The sequence below is a fragment of the Ascaphus truei genome, chromosome 2, assembly GCF_040206685.1.
Source record: "Ascaphus truei isolate aAscTru1 chromosome 2, aAscTru1.hap1, whole genome shotgun sequence".
NCBI lineage: Eukaryota > Metazoa > Chordata > Amphibia > Anura > Ascaphidae > Ascaphus > Ascaphus truei.
The window spans coordinates 192,935,952-192,957,507 of NC_134484.1; positions in this window are offsets into that span (position 1 = coordinate 192,935,952).

Consider the following 21,556-nt stretch of genomic DNA (forward strand, 5'->3'; position numbering starts at 1 on the left):
AATCACTGACCTTAGTCCGCGCAGACTGATCCGGAGTGCGCGTGAGCACGGGAGTGGCCTCTGCGTGAGGAGCGGCCTCGGCCCAGGACGCCGGTCTCAGCAGGGGGAGACAGCAGGCTGGCCGAAGTACACCGCGGGGCAGCGTCGGGGAAACCAAAGGATCAGCACAGATGTCCAAAGCAGGCCTCTACATGGAGAGTAGCAGCAGGCCTCAGGAAATGAAGGGTAACCTCTTCTAGGGGAGAATGCAGCAGGTACCAGTGCTGGTTAAACAACGCTTCAGCACAGGAGTCAGGAACAGGCCTCCGCGTGAAACTAGCAGCAGGCCTCTGGATACTCAGGAACTAGAGAAGAGAACTAGAGAGGTTAGTACACAAGGAGACAAGCCTGTGCGGCTTGTGGCAGAGACAGTAACGTCCAGAGAAGGATTTATGCTCGGCTCTGATTCAGAGCCAAAGCCCAACATATAAAGGGTGGAGATCCAATCACAGGGGAAGGGTGTGTGAGCATTCCACCAATGATGGAGCACAGGGCAGAAGCTGCAATGAAAGGCAGGACATGTGCCATTGATTGCCAAATGAAGCTTGCAACTGCAGAGATCTGCAAGCTATAGTCAAAGCCAGGAGTGGATTCCTTACATTCTCTTTATGGTAGACTTGGATAATGATATGCTTACCTCCTGGAGAGTGTTCTTCACTTGGCTGGATGTTGTGAAGGGGGTTTTCTTTAACATGGAAAGGATCCTATGATCATCCACCACTGTTGTCTTCCGTGGACGTCCAGGCCCTTTTGTGTTGCAGAGCTCACCAGTGCATTCTTTTTTTCTCAGAATGTACCAAACTGTTGATTTGGCCACTCCTAATGTTTCTGCTATCTCTCTGATGGATTTTCTTTTTTTTGCAGCCTAAGGATGCCCTGTTTGACTTGCATTGAGAGCTTCTTTAACCGCATGTTGTGGGTTCACAGCAACAGCTTCCAAATGTGAATGCCACACCTGGAATCAACTCCAGACCTTTTACCTGCTTAATTGAGGATGAAATAACGAAGGAATAGCCCACACCTGTCCATGAAACAGCTTTTGAGTCAACTGTCCAATTACTTTTGGTCCCTTGAAAAAGAGAGGGCTACATATTAAAGAGATGTAATTCCAAAACCCTACTCCAATTTGGATGTGAATACCCTCAAAGTAAAGCTGATAGACTGCACTTTAAACCCATATTCATTATTTTACTGTAACTTGAATTTATTTTGGTACACAGCCGAAATAACAAAACTTGTATCAGTGTCCAATTATTTCCGGACCTAACTGTATATATATACATACATATATATATGCTTAACTTCTTGCTAAACAAGAGAATGAACCTGCATCGCCACAGCATCACACGCGGAACAAGAGACAGTCCTGTTGGCAAACATTTCTCTGACTCTGGCCATAAGATGAACGATCTGAGGGTTGCCATACTCAAAGGTAATCTTAAAACCCCGAAAGAGAGACGGTTGCATGAATACAAATTTATGCAACTGTTCGGGACACTTAGCAGTGGCCTAAACAGAGATCGAAATTTTATGAGTCATTACTGACACTAGCGAACTCTCTTCCCATGAGCGCTAAGGCCATGTCTGTACATACTGTGCTATATGTATGCACACACAGCTGTCTCTCACACATACTAATACTCCTTATTTTTCCATCCATATACACCAATAGGGACCACATAGTATCCACACACACTTTTAGTTGTGCTACAAACTCTCACATTTCCACACCCACCCACACCATTTATATCCCTCTCACTCCACACACACCTTGTGTAGAGCACTGTTTATACTGTGGGCTCTCCATTCATTTTTATTCCCACTGATACACATACACACTCTTTCTTCACTTGCTTTCAGTTACCCTTTGACACCTCTAGCCATAAAACACATCCACACCGGGGGAAGGACAAGCACAGCTAACATTCCAAGAGACACTGTTTTTAAGTTATCCTTGCTTCATTCATTGTAACATCGCCGGAAGAAGAGATCAGTGTATCTCGAAAGCTCGCACAAATAAAAGCATTTCGTTAGCCACAGAACGGTATCATCTATTTATTTTTTGATTATTGAAGCTCGGCTAACACGGTACTGATACCTCTACATGTGTATATATATATATATGTGTATATATATATATATGTGTATATATATATATATATATATATATATATATATATATATATATATATATATATATATATATATATATATATATAAACATAATACTGAGTTAAGTTATGGTGAGTAAAAAAAGTGACAAAAACCCTCCACAGGAAAGCAAATATGCAAATATAGCTGTATGCTCATCTGCATGTCTTAGGCAGGTCTGCAACCCCGCCTGGGGAAAGGCGGGGTTGCAGACCTGCCTAAGACATGCAGATGAGCATACAGCTATATTTGCATATATATATATAAATATATATCCATGGCTGGTCCAGACTATCTTTCTGCCATCCTGTCACGTAAGTCCTAGTAGCTACAGGCAGTGACAGGCTATCCTGTGGGGCTTACCCCCACTTAAGCAGCCTCCTTGAGTGGCAAGAGAGAAGGTGACACGTGGTCTGTGTTGCAGCCAATCATGGTGCATACCCTGTGCCCTCCCCTTTTGCATTAGGGAGGATGCCTTCCAAATTATAGAGTCAGTGCCTTCCCACCCGGGGAAGGGAGAGGAGCTCCTGGAGCTGATTGAACCAAGATCTGTGCATAGCACAAGGCCTCAACATTATCTGCTGACCAGCACCATCCAAGGGCCTGAAACCCATTCTCCACTATATGCAAACACTGTTATACCATCTGCAGTGGCTGCATCAAATAAAGATTCCTTTTACATACTTCTGGCTAAGTCGCAGTCTATTGGACAGAAGTATAGAAGAAAATAACTGTCATGGTAGGAACTGTCTGCAGCTCTGCTGTAAACTACAGTGACTGGAGGTGCTGTCACCGAAAAAAAAGAACCTGAGGATCACCTAAAGCCTGTCCTGTTCCCTACAACATCGTGGAAGCTCATCTCTCCTGGACCCTCACAGGTAACAAGCACCACACGTACCTGTAGCCTGGGCAAAATCTCCCAGCAGTGCTACAAATGGAGGTGCTGCTGAGATACAGCAGAAGGCTTTTGGAGACTTTGCAGCCGACAGCAGTAATAGAGGCCAGGGCCAGGCCCCTGATGCTCCACCAGGGACCTTGGGCACCCACCCGAGTTAAGGAAAGGGGGATCCTCTCCCTGATGCGACATTAGGGAGGGGGCTAGCCTAAACCCTTACCGAAGGACAGACTGTGTTGGGGCGTACCCTGTAGGTATGATACCAGGGAGCGTGTACCCTTCAAGCTGCTAACGAAGAGAAAATCCTGGGGTTAGGACTCCTTTCAGTTGTTGCTGGGGAGCCGGGGTACCTGGGAATGTGCTTATGGGAGCGAACCCCGTGGGAAATTTATCCAGGGAGCGTGAACCCCGCATCTCACCTCAAATAGGGATGGGCCCCTGTAATAGGAAACGTATCCCTGTTCAGAAATGTGCCTCTAATCCCGCAGTGCGGTGGTTAACTGCTGGTAGACAATTAACCAATACCACCTGGCTGATTACAGGTGTCAAAAAAGCCTGCCTCAGAGACAGGAAGGGAGATTTTCCTCAGAACACAAGGGTGCAGACAAGAGGAAAGAGGTCTTGAGCAGAAAGGCTCTGCTGAAATCAAGACACCCAAAGACCTATATTCCTGGACACAGGGGACCCAGGAACCTACCAGAGACTGACATGAAGGGCTACCTGCTTTAAGGTATCTCTTGAGACTTTGGGGAATCGGGTGGTAATGGGATTATCCCTCCAGCCCTGGAGAAAGGGACTGGGGAAGTAAGTTAGCCCTTAAACAGGTTTAGGCGTTTGTTGTTTTCATATGTTTTGCTGTGTTAAAAGGGACAGGCACAATAAAGCCTTATTTAATTTCACCTTAAAAACGGTCTCCATTGCATACCTCTGCACACAGCTCTTACAGCCCCTTTCAGGTGGAACTGGGGGAACCTATGCACCTTTGTTATGGACTGTTCTACACTGTAAAGTGTGAGGAACAGGCCCCTGGTGCGTCGCCAGGGACCCTGTGTACCTCTAATGTAATGGACTTTGCTGTGCACTCTAAAATGGAGTACATAGCATGTACTATGCTACCAAGATGGCGTTCCCGCCAAAATCCACGGGACCGCATGGGTTTTGCAAAAGCCAATTGCAAGTTTTGCAAAAACAAGTTGCACCCTTTTTCGGCGGCAAATGCTGACACTGCTCATCATTGTGACTGGCTCAGCCAGAGCTTGGTCACTCCTTGGTCCACCCAGCCCTACTCTGTGTTCCAGCTAGGGGAGGGGGAACACACCAAGAACCAATCCAGGACTCTGTCTCTGCTATGGGAGGAGTTACAACACCCTGCTGGACTTTAGTTCTGCGGAGCTGTGAGAGAGAGAAGAGCTGCCTGCTTATACTCTACCTCATCTGCCATTCTACCTCAATTCAACAACCATGTTGGAATTGGAATGGACCAATTATTCTCTGCCAGGGGGCTACCTGGTGGTTACCATCTATGGCCAACACCACCTGCGGTGTTTGTGCCCCACATGCCTGCGTCCAGAGGGCGATGCCAGCCCTACAGCGTGTTGCCCGCACTGCAGGGTCCTGTACATAAGGCTTACCTGTGTTCCGTGGCCGAGTCCTGAGTCAGCGACATCCGTCCTAAAGGCAGTGGTGCTGCCGGAGCCCTGGAGGAGCCCCACGTCCGAGGAAGACGTCAGCGCTGCTAAAGACCCACCTGCTTTGGAGCCAGATGACATCTCTTACCTTCAGTTGGGTGAGGCGCTATCTTCTTCCGCCCAACAGGAGTCCACTGCAGCCTTGCCAGATGAGGAGCCAGGCAGAGCCTTGTTGGGTGTGCCATGGGGTGATGCACTTCCGGCGTAGCCAGATGTGACGTCATTGCCGCTGAACTTGTGCCTGCCTGAGGATCTTGCGAGGTGGCCCTCTCAGATGACGTCAACAAGATGGCCGCCGCATCCACTGCGGAACCTGACTCAGAGACTTGAGTGAGTGCTGAACAGTGCTCCAATGCCCCTGCCCCACCACAGACCCGGGGAAGAGGTCATCGGACCCGAGGCTCCTTTAATGCAGCCCCTGTACCATCCCCTAGAGGTTGGGCTGAACTAAAGGTACACATACTAGACTGGTCATGGACATTGCTAGGCCCAGTTCACTGGCCCCAGTTGCTAATGCCCCGTTACCAACCCCTGCACCCAGTCCAACACCATCCACTGGGAGTAAGGATAAGGCCAACCCGGGCGTCATATCCGGGATCATCCTAGGCCTTGACCCTTGGCTCCTAATCCCAATATTTTGGCCCCTGCTACTGCTTCCTTTTTGTTAAACAAGTTCTATAGTGATAACCTGTCCCCTGGTATGTCAATGGACTTGAGGGATGGGGACTTTGGTAGAAAAGATGGGTGGTCAGATTGTGATTCTGAGGGAGAAATACCCTATGCAAACCGGATACCGGTAGCTAAGTCCCCTTGGTCATTTAAATCATTTAGGGACTCAACCCTGTCCCAGCAATCTGCAACTTCTGGTGTGTCCTCCCCGATGGACACAAGGTCCAGTAGTCCACATGAGGAAAATCAGTTCAGGGAACCCCTTAATTGGTGGGACCTAATGTTTCAGGGCTACTCCGCCAGTTTAAATAGAACATGGATAATGCTGGTGGATGGTCCTATCATGGACCACTGGTGGGAAGAAGGTCAAATGTCCCAGGATGAAAGTGGGTGGGCTAGATTCATTTAGTGGTGAGAGTCCCTAAGGGCCCCTCTGTATTCTATCAGGAGGTAGAGCTCAGTGAGCCTAAACTTTGGGTACTGTCTGGTCAGTGAGCTAACCGTAAGGTCCTGAAGTTAAATAGAGCTGACAGGGCTATCTTTAACTGGTACCATCAGTCTCATGGATATACATTTCCATATGTACCTGAACCACTTATGAATGAGATAGACAACAACCGTCAGGAGTGGCTCAGACAGGCTGTTGTAGAAAACATTAAGACTAAAACGTCTGATGGCAGATATATTACTGACTCCAAAATACGTTCTGTTATGGACGAATGGCTAGTGGGTACATGTATCTACAAGGATAGGGTAGAAGTTAGGCAGTGCCCTGGTCCTCCCAAGGTGTATTACATCTGGACCAATTTATTTGATGGGCGTGTAGTAAAGAAGCCCGATCCTAAATATTATAAGTGAGGGTTTTCTTTTTCTTCCCGTTGGAAGAATAGCTACTTATTTATCATCGCTGTAAACCAGTGGATGATATGGGTAATTGTCTGTGTAACTGTATATGGTTATGTTATACATTTGTGGTAACCTGTTCTGATTTTCAGGCTTCAGGTTACTGAATGGTGCCCAAATTGGCTCCCAGTGAGGACATGGGAATTTTCACCTAGGGGAGAGTATAGCCATAGCTGGTCCAGACTATCTTTCTTCCCTCCTGTCACATAAGTCCTAGTAGCTACAGGGAGTGACAGGCTATCCTGTGGGGTTTACCCCCCTCAAGCAGCCTCATTGAGTAGCAAGAGAGGAGGTGACACGTGGTCTGTGTTGCAGCCAATCATGGTGCATACCCTTTGCCCTCCCCTTTTGCATTAGGGAGGATGCCTTCCAAATTAGAGAGTCAGTGCCTTCCCACCCAGGGAAGAGAGAGGAGCTCAGCCCCTCTTGGGGCTGATTGAACAAAGATCTGTGCATAGCACAAGCAGGGCCACCAACAGAAATCATGGGGCTCAGGAGAAATGAAAGGAGCAGGCCCCCCTCCCCCAACCCATAGCGCACCTACCAAGGAAAAAAAAATGTGTGTGCAACTTTTACTTAAGCCCCCAATACATATACAAAACACATCCCCAATACAAATAAAAATCAGACGTACCTTGTGGATGGTCTCAGGTCAGGTTCGGTAGCTGCAGAGTGCCGGTGGCTACGGGGTGGGTCAGTGGCTTTGGGAGGGCAGTTGGGCGCGGGATGGGCGGTGGGCCCGTGGCTTTGGGAGGGCAGGTGGGCTGGTGGCTGCTACTGGGGGGGCCGGTGGCTGCTACTGGGGTGGTGGGGGGGTGGTGTCTGCTACTGGGTACTGGAGGGGCACCGGTGGCTGCTACTGGGGGGGGGGCATTGCTGCAGGAGGGCCGGTGGCTGCGAAGGGGGTGCCTTTGCTACGGGGAGGGGGGGGGCGTTATGCCGGTGGCTGCAGGATGGCTGGGGGGGCGGTGGGGGGGATGGCGGCTAGGGTTGCCAGGTGGTGTGTCCAAAAATACTGGACACAATGCTAAAATATGCGGGACCCTCCTATACATATAAAAATATAGCCCCTCCCCAATACATATAGAAAATACTCCTACGTCCTCCCAAAACATATAAAAATATCCCCCTGTGACGGGGGAGGGGTGCCAACGAGTAATAAAGGGGTCACCCTCATTAGGCACCCCCTTCCACCATCTGGGAAGTGAGGGGTTAACCAGAAATGTACTTCACAACCAAAAGGTATGTCCCTTGGTTATCCTATTCCCACATTTATAGGGAATTCCTGTATTTTTATTCCCCTGCCCCAGAGCAATCTGTGTTCTGTTTGATAGAAATGTATATGGGTACAATTATTGGTGTTTGTGCCTTTACAGTGTATGCACCAGCCACATACACTGGGATCAGGTCGGAAGGGAAAGGGTTAATTGCATTTACATGTCCCATTTCCCGCCTTTGCAGTCTCCATTTTGCAGCATCTCCATAGGTCGCCATTGGAGCCCCATTTAATCCTATGGAGATTCGGCGATTTGGGCCCGATATCACAGAAGACCTGCAGGTGGCGCCTGAGAGGAGGAGCGGCGGTTCCCCATTGAAAGTGAATGGAGTAATGCATTTCAATGGGGATTCCTCGACTCCGACCTCCAGGAACAGAAAGCAGAACCGCAAAAGCGGAAACAATGTCTTAAAAGAGCTTTGATCAGGCCTCGGTCAAGTTTACGTCCAATTGGCGTGGGAACTTTTGTTCTAGGGCACACAGAAATAAAATTCTTTTTGCCCCTAGGATCCCCCTCACTCGACCCCAACCGGGTCCGACAATTAATGGAGACGAGAAAGGATCGCGCCGGCCATGAGGGTCCTACCATTGACCGTAATGGTGGAGAAAGCCGCGTGGCTTTCAAACACTAAGTGGAAAACAGTATAAACTGAAAACCCCTAACTCCAGTTCCGTGGGGACCAGAGGGCTGGGATTTGGCCAGGATGTAGTCACTGCTCCGGCATGACTGCATGGCAATTTCCATCCCTCTCCCCTCAACCGAACGGAGTAGGGTTAACTGTGAAAAAGTGTGTGTTGCCCATTGACTTCAATGGTAGCGGAGGTCCCATTGAATCCTATGGCGGCGCCGGCCCATGCATTCCCTATGGCAGCGCCGGCCCTATTGATTCCAATGGAGGTAAAAGCCGTGAGGTAAACGGCTAAGTCCAAAAACGTATAAAGTGAAAACCCATAACTCCGGTTCCGTAAGTACCAGAGGGCTGGGATTTGGGCAGCATGTAGTCACTGCTCCGGCATGACTGCATGGCAATTTTCAGCCCTCTCCGATCAACCAGACGGAGTATGGGTAACTGTTAAAAATGTGGTTTTCCCATTGACTTCAATGGCGGAGTTGCTCCATTAAAAGCCTATAGCGGCGGAGCCCATTGATTTCAATGGAAGGGTGAAATGCAGTGATTTCTTTTAGCCTATAGCGGAGAATCCAGCATTAAAGTTAATAGGGGATTTTAACTTGGTTTTGGTATCTCCGGTACTGGGGGTCGTGGAAGGCTGATATTTGGCCACTATGGCAAGGGTCCTCCGGCATGAGGACCTGCCAAATTTCTGCCCACTCAGACACACAGAACAGATTATTTTAATATATGTTTAATATTAAAATGTTACTCTGCATCCCTGATATTTTCAAGCCCGTGAAAGCCACTGGCCCAGAAGGAATGTTAATTGCCACAGGGTGTCAGGATGTCTGAGGGAAACCCATGTATGAAAGGCTCACCGCCCTGGATTGAGTTTTCTAGGACAAAGAAGACCAGGATATGGGTACTTGTGTAAAGTGTTGTGTTTCACACCTTGATACAAAGGTTTTCCTGTCAAGGGACCCAAAAGGCAGACTGGGAGATGCCAGTCTTTTGGGAGTGGGGCTAGGGAAATGAGCAGGTGAAGAAAAAGGGCAGTGCACTGCCTAGAAAAACAGGAGGAGGCTCACGGTGGACTGCACGCTATTGAATCTACTGATGCTGGCTACTCCTATGGACCTTGGATACAAACAGTGAGTTACAGTACTTCTGTGGGTATTTATTACCCTTATTTCTCACTGTATGGGACAATGTTTGTACTATTTATTGGTGCTTTATAGCATTAGGTACTAGTCCCCTAACCCTATTAGGGCAATTGTATTATATACACATCATACACATCATTCATTGGGAGTGGTCATGCTACAGACCTTTATATGTTCAAGTGCATTCGGATGCACTGATACTCTACAAATCTAGGGAAATGAGCCCTTGATTAGAATAATGCCCACCCCTGTGGGCAGGTATTACCTTGCTTCCCACGTGAGGTGGCAAGGGGTAATTGGGTGGAGGTAATTGGTAACCAATACCTGGCACCCAATGTTAAGGGATAGGGCGGAAACCCCATATAAACGAGTGTAAGCCCTATGCCCAGTGTCTTCGTGTTGTCTTCGTTTTGTATCCTGTATCGTGAATGAATTGCCAATCCAGATCCTGATTGCTTCATTGCCCCAAACCCTAAGTAAGGAGTTCATATTCTGTGTGTTATTTGTATATCTTGTGTGTTCACCTTTTTTAAGGAATAAACTTTATTTATCATATCTTAGTCTCATTCGATTCAACCCAGAGATATTTTGGTGTGTTATATTATAACCCTGCACAAGCTACCGTGACACCCCCCAATACATATACAAATACTCCCACCTCCCCAATACATATAAAAAGTACCCGATCCCCCAGTATATTTTAAAAAAATACCCCAACCCCCAATACATATAAAAATATACCCCAAACACCACCAAATACATATAAAAAATATACCCCAACCCCTCCAATACATATAAAAAATACGCCAACCCCAAATAAATATAAAAAATACCCCACCCCCAAATACATATAAAAATACCCCAACCCCCCAATACATATAAAAAATACCCCAACCCCCCCAATACATATAAAATTCAGACTTAACTTGGGGATGGTTTCAGGTCAGGCCCGGTGGCTGCAGAGGGCCAGTTGTTGTGGGGGGGAGAGGGGAGGGAGGTTGTGGCTGCAGGAGGGCAGTTGTTGCGGGGAGGCTGGTGGCTGCGGGGGTGGTGGTTCTACAGGTGGGGGGCGGTGGCTGTGGTGGTGACTGGGGCCAGTGGCTTGCGCTGCTGCGGGGGGTGGCCGGTGGCTGGCGATGCTGGGGGGGTGGCCGGTGGCTGGGCCGGGCAGTGGCGGTGCTACAGGGGGATGGCGATGGCTGCAGCAGGTGGTGGCCGGTGGGAGGCGGTGCTGCGGGGGGTGGCGGTGCTGCAGGGGTAAGGTGGTGGCTGGCGGTAGTGCGGGGGGCCCGACAGCAGGTCACAGCAGTTGCTGGCGGCCCTGCCTCACTCTCTGTCCCACGTTGCTGCTCACCCCCGGGCCTCCCTCTCACGCTGGCGTGACAGAAGCTTAGCCCAGCTGACTTCTGGCACTGCTGTCAGAGAGACCCGGCACCGTGTGCAGCCACAGTGCATTTCTGTTTTAATTATTATTTTATTATTATATAACTGGACGACAACCTTGGCAGACCCCCACTATTGGCCTGAGCACAAGGCTTCAACATTATCTGCTGGCCAGCACCATCCAAGGGCGTTATACCCATTCTCCACTATATGCAAACACTGTTATACCATCTGCAGTGGCTGCATCAAATAAAGACCCCCTTCTATATACTTCTGGCTAAGTCGCAGTCTATTGGACAGAAGTATAGGAGAAAAGAACTGTCATGGTAGGGACTGTCTGCAGCTCTACTGTAGCCTACAGTGACTGGAGGTGCTGTCACCGAATGAAAAGAACCTGAGGATCACCTAAAGCCTGTCCTGTTCCCTACAACATCGCAGAAGCTCAACTCTCCTGGACCCTCACAGGTAACCAGCACCACACGTACCTGTAGCCTAGGCAAAATCTCCCAGGGGGGAAGCACTGATATATATACACACACAGTTGGGTCCGAAAATAATTGGACACTGATACAAGTTTTGTTATTTCGGCTGTGTACCAAAATAAATTCACGTTACAGTTAAATAATGAATATGGGCTTAAAGTGCAGTCTATCAGCTTTAATTTGAGGGTATTCCCATCCAAATTGGAGAAAGGGTTTAGAAATTACATCTCTTTAATATGTAGCCCTCTCTTTTTCAAAGCCAAAAGTAATTGGACAATTGACTCAAAAGCTGTTTCATGGACATGCGTAGGCTATTCCTCCGTTATTTCATCATCAATTAAGCAGGTAAAAGGTCTGGAGTTGATTCTAGGTGTGGCATTCGCATTTGGAAGCTGTTTCTGTGAACCCACAGCATGCGGTCAAAGGAGCTCTCAATGCTAGTGAAACAGGGCATCCTTAGGCTGCAAAAAAAAAGAAAACCCATCAGAGAGATAGCAGGAACATTAGGAGTGGCCAAAACAACAGTTTGATACATTCTGAGAAAAAAGAACGAACTGGTGAGCTCTGCAACACAAAAAGGCCTGGACGTCCACGGAATACAACAGTGGTGAATGGTCGTAGGATCCTTTCCATGGTAAAAAAAAAAACCCCTTCACAACATCCAGCCAAGTGAAGAACTCTCTCCAAGAGGTAGGCATATCATTATCCAAGTCTACCATAAAGAGAAGACTTCACGAGAGCAAATACAGAGGGTTCACCACAAGGTGCAAACCATTCTTAAGCCTCAAGAATAGAAAGGCCAGATTAGACTTGCCAAACAATATCTAAAAAAGCCAGCCCAGTTCTGGAACAGCATTCTTTGGACAGATGAAACTAAGATCAACCTGTACCAGAATGATGAGAAGAAAAAAGTATGGAGAAGGCTTGGAATGGCTCATGATCCGAAGCAAACCACATCATCTGTAAAACACGGTGGAGGCAGTGTGATGGCATGGACATGCATGGCTTACAATGGCACTGGGTCACTAGTGTTTATTGATGATGTGACAGAAGACAGAAGCAGTCGGATGAATTCTGAAGTGTATAGGGATATATTATCTGCTCAGATTCAGCCAAATTCAGCGAAGTTAATTGGATGGCGCTTCACTTTAGAGATGGACAATGACCCAAAACATACTGCGAAAGCAACCCAGGAGTTTTTAAGGGGCAAAGAAGTGGAATATTCTGGAATGGCTAAGTCAATCACCTGATCTCAACCTGATCGAGCATGCATTTCACTTGCTGAAGACAAAACTTAAGGCAGAAAGACACACGAACAAACAACAACTGAAGACAGCTGCAGTAAAGGCCTGGCAAAGCATCACAAAGGAGGAAACCCAGCGTTTGGTGATGTCCATGCGTTCCAGACTTCAAGCAGTCATTGCCTGCAAAGGATTCTCAACAAAGTATTAAAAATGAACATTGTATTTATGATTGTGTTAATTTATCCAATTACATTTGAGCTCCTGAAATAAGGGGACTGTGTTTGAAAATGGTTGCAATTCCTAAACGTTTCATACGATATTTTTGTTCAACACCTTGAATTAAAACTGAAAGTCTGCACTTCTATTGCATCTCAGTTGTTTCATTTCAAATCCATTGTGGTGGAGTATAGAGCCAAAATTATGAAAATTGTGTCAGTGTCCAATTATTTCCGGACCTAACTATATATATATATATACAGTGTTCGACAAATCACCCAAAAATCTACTCGCCCAACCAAAAAATCTACTCGCCACCTAGTCCCGCCCCCAACCCCGCCCCCACCCCTAGTCCCGCCCCCAACCCCGCTTTAAAATAAAATATATAAATAAAATACATTTAATAAATTCCTAGTCAGAACAACATTCATTTTTGACATAAATGTATTTATTGTATTACATTATACTACAATTAGGCCTTGTTACGTGTGTGTGTGAGTAAATTTCAGATCTAGAAATAAAAGCCAGATGTGAATGACTAGTTTCCTGAACCTCTTAACCAGTGTCTGGACGCCCCCGCTTCACAATATCTAAAGCAGTAATCCCGCCTGGGATCTTACCTGATCCGCAGTCCCTCAATGTCCAGGTACCTCATTCCCGCAATGTTACACATTGGAGGGGATGTGTTCCCTACCTGTCTTCTGGGTTAGGGGGGATTCCGATATCTTCCGTGTGAAGCTTGAGTCAGATCTGGAAGACAGCAGTATAGGTTATTTCGGTGTAGTATAGGGCAAGTAAGATATATAGGGTAAATAAGCGATCCAGAGTGTGGGGGGGTTAGAGAGATAGAGGGAGAGAGAGAGTGGGGGGGAGAGAGAGAGTGTGTGGGGGGGAGAGAGAGAGAGAGAGTGTGTGGGGGGGAGAGAGTGAGAGTGTGGGGGGAGGAGAGAGAGAGTGTGGGGGGAGAGAGAGAATGGGGGGGGGAGAGAGAGAGAGTGGGGGGGGGGGGAGAAAGAGAGAGTGGGGGCAGAGAGAGAGAAGAGAGAGTGGGGGCAGAGAGAGAGAGAGAGTGGGGGCAGAGAGAGAGAGAGAGAGTGGGGGCAGAGAGAGAGAGAAAGAGAGAGAGAGAGTGGGGGCAGAGAGAGAGAGAGTGGGGGGAGAGAGAGAGAGAGTGGGGGGAGAGAGAGAGAGAGTGAGAGTGGGGGGGGGGTGAGAGAGAGTGGGGGGGGAGAGGGAGAGAGTGGGGGGGGGAGAGGGAGAGAGTGGGGGGGAGAGAGAGAGAGTGGGGGGGAGAGAGAGAGAGTGGGGGGGGGGAGAGAGAGTGTGGGGGAGAGAGAGAGAGTGTGGGGGGGAGAGAGAGAGAGTGTGGGGGGGAGAGAGAGAGTGGGGGGAGAGAAAGAGGAGAGAGAGAGGGGGAGAGAGAGTGGGGGCAGAGAGAGAGAGAGAGTGGGAGGAGAGAGAGAGTGGGAGGAGAGAGAGAGTGGGGGGGAGAGAGAGTGGGGGGGGAGAGAGAGAGTGAGTGGGGGGGAGAGAGAGTGGGGGGGAGAGAGAGTGTGGGGGGGAGAGAGAGTGTGGGGGGGAGAGAGAGAGTGGGGGGAGAGAGAGAGAGTGGGGGGAGAGAGAGAGAGAGGGGGGAGAGAGAGGGTGTGGGGGAGAGAGAGGGTGTGGGGGAGAGAGAGAGGGTGTGGGGGAGAGAGAGAGGGTGTGGGGGAGAGAGAGAGGGTGTGGGGGAGAGAGAGAGGGTGTAGGGGAGAGAGAGAGGGTGTGGGGGAGAGAGAGAGGGTGTGGGGGAGAGAGAGAAGGTGTGGGGGAGAGAGAGAGGGTGTGGGGGAAAGAGAGAGTGTGGGGGAAAGAGAGAGTGTGGGGGAAAGAGAGAGTGTGGGGGAAAGAGAGAGTGTGGGGGGAGAGACACAGAGGGGAGAAACGGTGGGTGACACAGAGGGTGGGTGATACACAGAGAGGGTGACTGACTGGGGGGGGGTGACTGACTGGGGGGGTGGTGACTGACTGGGGGGGTGGTGACTGACTGGGGGGGTGGTGACTGATTGGGGGGGTGGTGACTGATTGGGGGGGTACCTCTGGTGTCACACACATACACATGCTCCCATACACACATACACTTGCTCCCATACACATACACTTGCTCCCATACACTTGCTCCCATACACATACACACATACACATGCTCCCATACACATACACACATACACATGCTCCCATACACATGCTCCCATACACATACACACATACACTTGCTCCCATACACTTGCTCACACACACACACACGGGGGGGGGGGGGGGAAGGAAAGGCCACGACCAGCACCACCACCACGCTCCTCCCCCACCCACCCCCCGCTCGTGGGGGGGGGGCAGGCCGACACCCCCCCCCCCCCCCCCATACCTCACGCGGGCATATTGGAAGCTTTGGGGAGGCAGGGTGGGTGGGAGGCACGTGGCGAGGTATCCCCCAGGGGACAGTCAGCCCCGCAGTGGCCGCCACTACCCTGCTCTTCTCGCCGGCATGTCTTCACAGTGCGCGGCCAAGCAGCTTTGCAGACTGCTTCTTCCCCCCAGCCCGCGGCGGCATGAAGCTAGCTGGCGGGGAGGCGGCATGAAGCTAGCTGGCGGGGAGGCGGCAGGGTAGGTGGTAGTCACGTGGTTAGGGCAGAGTCCCCCCCCTCCGCACGCCAACCGGGCTGCAAGCAGTGGGGACCTCCCGCCCGGGGCAGCGATCGGTGGATCGAAGGGGACAGGAGCAGGGGACAGGAGGAGGGGAAGGGGACAGGAGCAGGGGACAGGAGGAGGGGAAGGGGACAGGAGCAGGGGAATGGAGGAGGGGAAGGGGACAGGAGCAGAAGAAGGGGACAGGAGGAGGGGAAGGGGACAGGAGCAGGGGACGGGGACAGGAGGAGGGGACAGGAGAGCTGCCGCGGTGGGGAGTAGGGAGCCATGTAGGGACCAGGGGGATCGCAGGGAAGGAGCAGAGGGGCCGCAGCATGGCGTGTACTTACTCTTGATGTCCGGGCAGAAAGAATGGCTGCTCGTTGGGGGCGGGCTCATATAGAGCCTGGCCGCGCGCCCACAAATCCTGGGAGCGCGCGCCAAACAGCAGTCAGGTAGGGAGTTTTTTTTTTTTTATTTTTTTTTTAAGCGCGAGCAGGGAAATTTCAGCGCGAACGGGGGAAATTTAAAAAAAAAAACACGTGTGCTGCTTGGGCCAATGTTTACTCGCCTGGGGGTTAAATCCACCCGCCCCGGGCGAGTAAATGTATAGGATTGTCGAACACTGTATATATATATATATATATATATATATATATATATATATATATATATATATATATCAATCAATGCTTTCCCAGGCGAGAAAACAAAGAAGCAGCACTCAGAGCGATATAACAGTACAATTGTATTAAAGAAAATACATCAGCACAGATCAAACCAACATTTCGGTCCAAAAAGGACCTTCCACAGGAAGGTATATATATATTTATTTATATAGATCCACAAAATGGCCGCACATACAGGGGTAAACAGCCTTTCCAGGAGACAGTCATGGTGCATGGTAGAGGGGATAAGGGATAGTCAAAGTTAGTTCACAAGTGATCTATATTACATATATTACAAATATTATATATTTTATTGCATCCAAATTACCTTTTTCACACGGTATGGACATACAATAATGACTTACAGAATAGCAAAACATGCCAATTTGCTTGTAAAGTGCACTTTAGAAGTGTTAAGTCACATTTTGAAGCAACTGGAATAAGCCCCATAATCTTTTGTATGGTGCAGAATTTGAGACTATATGTATATATTAAATATACTAATGTATTAAAAATGAAAAAAGACCAAATATTATGTAGCCAGGTCCCCCTCTGCCTGTCAGCCCCCCCCCCCTCACCTTGGTGGTGATAGCGGGAGCTGCCGAGCACAGTGGCGGACCCGTTGGCTGGCCGCAGTAGTGGGGGGCCAATCGGACCGTGTCCGGCGGGTCCGGGAGCTGTGTGCGGGAGGGCACACTGTTGGGGACTCTTGGCGGCTCCCGCGAGGGGCGTCGCCATCTTCGTTGTGTTTGCGCATGCGCCATGGGTCCCTGCAGCCAGTGGCCATTACGGAGGTTGGCGCATGCGCAAAGGAAGTGCGCGTGAGGCGGCCAATGGGAGAATAGCTCCCAAGAAGAATACAGCCCCCAGGGTGCACAGGGGCAGGGTCAGGTGATGCCAGGTAGCCTACAGGGTTGCCCCATCTCCCTGCTGGGAAAAGGGATACAGTTCGCGCGCTAGAGAAGCACGTTAGTCAGGACCAGGACGAGCTAGGGGTAGGAGGTGAGTGCAGAGGTCAGTGACCCACTGCATTAGGCCAGCAGCCCCCCCTAGGCCCCAGTTAAATCCTGAGCCACTTTGTTTGTTGTGGTACTATAGGGACAGGCCCTAGATAAGGACCCTGCCCCATTAGCTGGTTGATAGTCAGGGACACAGTGCTGAACCCCTGCGAGGTGGGTTCTGGGCTCAGAATGCCACCAAAGACACTGAGACTAAGGTGATATTATCCACGCCGGAATTCACCCAACGCGGAGGCAGAGGACGACATCGGAGCGGACTGAATCCTGGTCGTAGTCGGCGGAACCCGGGGTCGGAGCTCCGGGCAGGTATCATTCCATAAAGTGCACCAACACTGTACAGCAACGCAAGAAGCACGCCGGAAGGGTGGGGGTATCACTTGGGGACACTTATGTGGCAGAGTGGCCAAGGGCCCTGTATAGTACAGTTGGACACCGTGTGGGGATACATGATGGTGGGAGCGGGATTTACGTTATATCTTACCCCCGTGAAAGTATTGATCATTATATGTATAGAGTATAAGTATAAGCACCTGTTTAGTAAAGCCAGTCCTGTTTTACACCAGTGTGATTATCGTGATTGTTTCCAGTGAGGGCCTCCGCCCACTCCATTGGGATCCCTCCCAGGTGGAGGCGTTGCACCACGAGATAGTATAAGTATGTACCCCAGGCTCCTCGAGCGGAGGCTTAGGCTCCTGAGAGCCATACAGGTATACCCAGCATCAGTAGCGTCTGTATTAACAGGCAATAACCGTTACAATTAATTAAACAAAAATGTACTTTATTTAATATATCTTTCTATTTTTGTAAGTAAATATGGAAATGTTCATATTCCTTCAAAAACTAAAAACAAAACTAATGAACTATAGACAAAACCAGAACCAAGACCTAAAGAAAATACTAAATAAGATGTAAAACGAAAACATCGGGCTAAACTCTAACTATAATCAAATGGGTTTTATATGCCATGTTCTACTTCTTGATCAAAAATTAATTTACATACCTCATGGAATTATTTCAATGCCTTACATTTGAACTGGAGATAATTTTCTCACCTGCTATATGCCTCCTGGATACAATCTGTTCCTAACATTGAGGGTTCCATCCTTATCCACATCTCTTCTAATTATGTTATCATTATACCTTAATTTCTTCCCAAATCAGATTATAGATTTCTTTTTTTATCACTGATATAACTGCGTGCTATATGATTAGTAGTAGACAAATGGAGGAAATACCATTTAATTAATTTACTTAATATTTCAACTGCCAGTTTTATTAAGCCTGCTAGATAGAATGGAGAACAGTACTTGAATTCTGAATATACAATATTCTACAAATTACTTTCATGTCCTGCATAATGTAAAAGAGGTTTATTGTTAAATACATGTTTTGCAGCTCAGCTCTAGTAATACTCAAAAAATTGGGAAAAGACTGGTGCTCAACTAAAGGAAAAAACAAAAAATGTGAATAAGTGCAATATAATTATATAAATATAGCAATATTATTGCGTTAACTTAAAGTGAATAAATCGTGATAATCAAGTAAATACTTGTATAAAAAATTGCAGCTCTAAAAACCCTTTTAGTGGATGGTCAGCCAAATCCACTTCAGTAGAAATGTTTTTCCAGAAGGCATGGGAGCGCAGGAATCAATATGTCATGAAAAACAAATAAAAACACAGCATAGTGCAAATAAAGTTTTTAAATTGGAGAGATGTATGGAGGGTTAATCTTGCAGATGGAAACTCACATGGTTTCAGTGTAAAGAAGGCATTTCAGAAATCAGTGGCTATATTGCTTTATTCTGTCTGGAACGATGAGAACTCCCACTGTATATGATCTGATGCGGAATGTATATACTCCAGATGCAGTCATCAATTGGGTCACGATGTTGAAGTAAAAAGGGAAATGCAACCATAGTGTGATCTGAGATATAGATATACTTTATGAACAAGAATAAAAATTGAACACTTACAGAGTGTCCTAAGTATTTAGGCACATAAAAAACTGTGAAGTCGCCTGTTTGGATTCTCTCCGCTCCCTCTAGCCTCGACCTCTCGCCTGCGGCGCATCACTTCCGGTTACGGGGCGCTCGCTGGGACCCGGATGACGTCAGCTCTCTGCGACTCTACGCGTTTCACTTAGAGTGTAGCTTCTTCAGGAGAAATACTTAGGAGTTCTCATCGTTCCAGACAGAATCAAGCAATATAGCCACTTGTTTCTGAAATGCCTTCTTTACACTGAAACCATGTGAGTTTCCATCTGCAAGATTAACCCTCCACACATCTCTCCAATTTAAAAACTTTATTTGCACTATGCTGTGTTTTTATTTATTTTTCATGACATATTGATTCCTGCGCTTCCCTGCCTTCTGGAAAAACAGCTCAACTAAAGGGCAAGTATTATAAGTAACAAAAAGAGGGAAAAAGTACCATTGTGTCAATGGCACTCGCTCACTTATGCAAGTAGAGAGGAATGGATGGATAGAATTAAAACATACATTTTAATCAAATAAATAGTTTAAAAAATGCCATTGGAAAGGCTCACATACTCAATTAAATAAGTCTGGAGTAGAAAGGCATGAGCATATAAGATAACAATAGTACAGACTAGAAAAAAAACACATAAATGCATGCTTTAAGAAGCCTGACAGATAAAATGGGGGAGCTTGAATTATTAGATACAAGGGAGCAGTATAATATCATAGTCATTACTGGAACTTGGTGGGATGAAACTCATGACTGGGCAGTTAATTAACAGAGTTATTCCCTTTTTTGGAAGGATCGAGTAAATATAAGAAGAGGTGGAGTATGCTTATATGTTAAACCAGATCTAAAACCTATTATAAGGGAAGATGTTTGTGAAGGAAATTATGAAAATGTAGAGACCTTGTGGATAGAAATTAGCAGTGGAGGTAAAAGTACAAAGAAAATGTTTCTAGGGATATGCTATAAACCACCAAATATCTGTGAGATTGAGGAAGCCAAAATAAGTTTGCAAATGGAAAAGGCATCAAACTAGGTGATATTGGTATAATGGGTGATTTTAATTATCCAGACAGACTGGAGCAATGAGAATAGCATTACAACGAAAGGAAACAAGTTTTTGGGGGTGCTAAAAGAAAATTACATGACCCAAATTATTGAGGAACCAACCAAGAAAGGGGCAATACTGGATTTGGTAATATCAAACACTGTATAAGTAATAACAAATATTCCAGTCTGGGAACATTTGGGAAACAGTGATCATATCATGATCTCATTTGAAATAAATGATCAAAAAACATATTACATGGATTCAACAAACAGCCAAACGAAGAAGCGGTGCACCGCTTCTTCGTCTGGCTGTTCCTGTACCTTTGCTGGTTGCACGTGGATTCCAGGACACACATCACTGCAGGCATTCACTCAACGGTGCTTCAACTTTATCTCTTTGGCTACACCGGATCAAGCAGCGTGACAGCAGGTATTATCATTGGCAGAGGGGACGGTGGGTGACTTAGCGTCAGCCTGGCTGTTCTCTGGATGGTTGGCGACTCTTAGCGTCACCTCACCTTACCCCTCCCCCCAGCCTGCTCCACTGGGTCTGCTTAATACGCTTGTTTAGAGTGATAGTTATATGCTGCAGACGTGTGCCATTATGTTCTAAGAATAAGACATTCTACACTTTGGCCCTTGAGCATTGGCAGCAGAATTCTTCTGTGTTCCCTCTATGGATTCAACAAAGACTTTACATTATAGAAAGGCAGATTTGAATAAACCGAGGAATAATCTGGAAGGAATGACTTGGGATGACGTTTTTGGCAGGGAAAAAATGTGGAAGATAAGTGGGAAGTCTTTAAAACATTGTTAGAAAAGCACACTTATCAGTGTATACCCTTGGGTAATAAATATAAAAGAAATAAGTTTAAACCAATGTGGCTAAATACACAGGTAGGGGAGGAAATGGAATGGAAGAGGCAGGTATTTAGATTCTTAAAGTCAGAAGGGACGGAGGCATCGTATCAGAATTATAAGAAATGTAACAAAAGTTGCAAAAGGGCAATCAAATTAGCAAAAATTGCCATTAGAAAAAAGGATTGTAACAGAAAGTAAGATCATAGAGCAAGGAAGGCCTTTAGTGCTGGAAAAAAAGAAAAACATAGTGCAAAAAGTATTCCAAAAGTGAAAAATACGTGAAAAACAATGGAAATGGATCTGTAAAACTCCCATACCGATTTCTTTGCAGGGTGGGGGGAGAGGGTAAGGTGCGGGGGGGGGAGAGGGTGAGTGCGGGGGGGGGAGAGGGTGAGGTGCGGGGGGGGGAGAGGTGAGGTGCGGGGGGGAGGGTGAGGTGCAGGTGGGGAGAGAGAGTGATGTGAGGTGCAGAAAGTGGGTAATGTGATGTGCAGAGGGTGAGGTGTGGGGGGAGAAGGTGAGGTGCGGGGGGAGTGGGTGAGGTGCAGGTGGGGAGAGAGAGTGATGTGAGGTGCAGAAAGACGGTGATG